The 3,746-nt window shown below is 49.8% G+C and overlaps 1 long non-coding RNA gene across 1 annotated transcript; it reads left to right on the top strand.

Moving 5' to 3' along the window:
- The first annotated feature begins 923 nt into the window (after positions 1–923).
- On the top strand, positions 924–2,952 carry LOC123027106. Its single transcript, XR_006415449.1, has 2 exons — positions 924–1,060; positions 2,813–2,952. It is a non-coding gene; the product is annotated as an uncharacterized LOC123027106 (long non-coding RNA).
- The last annotated feature ends 794 nt before the right edge of the window (positions 2,953–3,746 follow it).

The raw sequence follows: 3,746 nt of genomic DNA, 5'->3' as shown, positions 1-3,746 counted from the left end.
TTCCAGGGTCTGGAGACTACCACAACCCTTCCCCTAGACTGTGGCGGGGGGGGGGGGGGAGACCCGAATGGAAGGTTGCAGCATTGACTTCCAAGGAGGGGATCACACAAGCATACAAGACTACTGCACATGTCCGAGCATTGCCAACATTTTCTTCTTCTCTCCCAGAGATGCCCTGTGAAAACCAGCCCTATTCTAGCCCAGTGCTGAGAACTTACAAAGTCCAGGGTTCATGCCCGTGGAACCAAACCCCATCATCCACAACCATGCATACACCATCTAACATATGCTGCAAGTCCCTCCGTTCGTGCCTTTGAAGGCCTCCTGTCTCCTAAGAATTCTCTTGCTCTCAAAGGGGACATCCAATTAAGCGGGGGTGGAGCAGAGGGGGCGAGGCGAGGCGCCAAGGGGCCCGGCTGACACAGCCTGTCCACAGCCCTGCGCAGCCCTGCCCGCGCCCCGTGTGGGAAGGTGGTTCAGCGGAGGGCAGGCGGGCTCGTCCCTGGCCCTGCTCTCCCCAGGCCGCCTGCGGGTGCCTCCTTGGCCGGGGGAAACCCAAGTGCGCAGCGCCAGGGGAAGTGGAGCGCTGTGGGGGCGCCTGTCCAACAGAGCAGGTTGCTGGGCCTGATCCAGCAGCCACTCTCTCGGACTCTGCGCAGGGCGAGAAATGAGGGTTTCAGTTGGGGAGGCTTTCTTCCCCCACCCCTGCCTGGGCACCCCCGCCCAGCAAGCCTCCCCATCCCCCCATCAAGGCCTGTCTCCATCTCCAGCTTTGCTTCCTCCCACATCAAGCTGCTCTGGCCTACGAAGAGGATCCAGGTTCTGAGAGGTCATCTAGTCCAACCCATCGCAGGATCCTGGAAGGAGGCACCGGGCCTGGTACCATGCAGCTTCCAAGTGGTGTTGGACTGCAGCTCTCAAGAGCACTCACCGTGGGGAAGGGCGGCGAGGGCTGATGCGAAGAGCAATCTAAAATTGTGAGGAACTGCAAGTGGTCTGTGTCCATCCTTTGCTGAAGTGCCAGAGCCAGCCAGAGACACTGTGCTGCGTGAGACAGCTGGTAAGATGGCGCCTCTTCTCATTCCATCTGCAAAAGCCAGCTGGACTGGCAGCCGCGTCTTTCTTCCACACTGGCAATGGGCCCTCCTGCTCCGCACAGGAAAGCACCCAGTGGAAAGCAGTGCAGGCTGCAGGCACACTGCACCCTCGTTTTTCCTCTTGGCTGCCCCCTCCGAGCATCAGCCGCCCGAGGAGCTTGCCTCACTTTGCCTAACGTGGCCCATGAAGCACTCCCCTGGAAGAGAGACAGCCAAGGCTCCGTCTGTGCTGGGTGGCTTGGCATGCAAGAACTGGGCAACTGGCAATCTTGCCTAGAGCAGGGGTGGGGTGGACCAGATCGCCTTTCTCTTATCCCCCAGGGGTGGCCCTTCAGATGGTGTGGGCAATCCCCATTAGCCTTGAGCCAGCAGGGCCAGTAAGAGTTGCAGGCCAGCATCTGGAGGATACACATTGTCCAAGTCTGCATGGCACAACATACTAAGGGGTTTGGTGATAAAGCTTTGGGTTGTGTTTGCCTACCCTCTATTTTAGCTGACACGGTGAAGAAGGGTAGGTAGAAGGGCCTAGGAGAGCTACAGGAGCTCCAAGAGGAGGAAGCAGGGGACCAGAAGAGGCAAAATAGCACCCCCCCACACACACACACAGCAAGTTTAAGGGCTGTAGGTGAACATACAGTCCTGGTTTTATGGAAGCGTTACAATTCACCAATTCATTTGAAATGAAGCAGCCAAATCTTTGGCTAGCAGGCCCCTTTGGACTGAGATGCTATCAGAAATCTTCAAGCTGGAATGTTAGAAATGTGGAATGCAGATAAAGCTTGGAAAGCAGGGCTGGAATAATAAAAGGGAAGAAAAGAAGATAGAATGGGCCCAGAATAAGTGGATGATGTAGGCTCAGGAGGGAGCAGATTGGCAGAACTCCACACGGGGAGCCCTTCAGCGACTACGTGCAAGCACATTCTGTTCAAACCATCTCTAATCGCCTCTTTTGCAAGTACCAAAGAAGAATTTGCTCCCTCTTCTTTTTGATCAGCAAGATCCTCTTGCAGGATGAATTGAAACCTGCCTGAAAAAACTTTGCCTCTGCAATGCACCTAGCAGCACCTTGCCAAGCAGGCATTTCCTACCTGAGAAGGCAGGTATTGCGTACTGGAACACTAGTTAGAACAAACTGCAGCTCTCTCTGTGCAGCTGCTGTTCAGGTATTGTACTATGCAATGAGAAAGAGCAGCTCAAACCTTACATGGATGTGGGCTCAAAGGCATTCAGATAAACACGTTTCCCTCTTCAAAATCTGAGATTTTATTAGCAAGAATTGACGCCTCTATGTGTAAGAATTTTGCAGAGGCGATTCAATGTCAGCATCAAGAGATACTGCAATCTGCCAAACTTGAGCAATTTTAAATGTAAGTATAATTTTGCATATGATAAACTGCGAGCCTACTATTTATTTTGATTTTACTTAAAATAGGGAAGCTCAAGATGTGATGGCATTGGTCACACATTTTATAGCAGATCCTGTCAGCCAGAAGGGATTAAAATTAAAATGGGGAGGGGAAAGATTTGCAAGAAGCTGAATGTTGCATCCAACATACTACCTTCCTTTTTTCACTCCTCCAGAATGCAGTCCTGGCTGGGGGCAAAGAAGAAAATAAAGGCATGAGCATAGGTGCTATTTCAAGATGGAAAGAGCTGGCTAGTGGCAACTGAGACTACAGCAAATGAGTTAGTAACATTTCTTCCATTTCATCTAGGGATATACAAATCGTCAAGCCCTTTAAACAAAGCACACCCATGAGGAGCTTGGGCAAGACTTCACTGAATAAGGATAATCAACACCTGCCACACAAAAGACCCAGCTACATTTTCAAACGGTTGAACAGGTTTATCAGTATAGTATTTCCAATTGTGATCTGCACTGAATGCACTCAGAAGTGTCAAACGCTGCCAGTTTGGAAAGATTGAATGGAATGACCTAACCCATCTCTGGACAATCTTGTTTTTTAAAAGCAAAAGCAAGACAAGGCATTTTCTGATGCATTTGTCAGTGGATTACAAAATTGCAGTTTTAGGAGTACTGCAGGGATCACGAGGCCATTTTTGAATGCTGATATCTGCATGGCATATACCTCAGTTTCGTTCTGGTAGGATAGTAAAAGTCAGATGTGTTGTGCTCATGTTTCAGCAGGATTCCAGGGATTTTTGTATCCCAGCTCAACTACTGAGTCAGCATGGAAGCAGTTTGCCATCTCCTGGTCTCAATTCCCTACATGCAAGATGGGTGCATCCAAGTACAATCATCATCTGCCACCACTGCTTCCTTGGCGCAGGTCAATCTACAGGTGACGGAAGCAGGGCTGTTGTTCACAAACACTGCAAAAGGGAGGGAGAGAGAGAGAGAAATGGCACCAACACAAGGTCGCCCTGTGTCGTCCATGAATTTATCTGGTGACTGATCAATGGGACAACTCTTCCTCTATATGATTTTATCAACCTCAAGGTTTCCTTAGTTTATCTACTTGCTTGCTCAAGCATTTGTTTCCTCTTTAAGTAGGTAATGTTTTACCATGATGTGATTCCATGACAGACCCAATATGACTCCACCGTAATGAATGATTAACCTTCAAAAGCATCACACACATTTCTCCCCACATTAAAAAAAAAACAGAGTCTGCTGTAAATGGTTCA

This window comes from Varanus komodoensis, unplaced genomic scaffold (genome assembly GCF_004798865.1).
Source record: "Varanus komodoensis strain SLA01 unplaced genomic scaffold, ASM479886v1 scaffold30, whole genome shotgun sequence".
Lineage (NCBI taxonomy): Eukaryota > Metazoa > Chordata > Lepidosauria > Squamata > Varanidae > Varanus > Varanus komodoensis.
The sequence above is the reverse complement of the archived record's forward strand: the minus strand, read 5'-3'. Positions and strand labels throughout refer to the sequence as shown.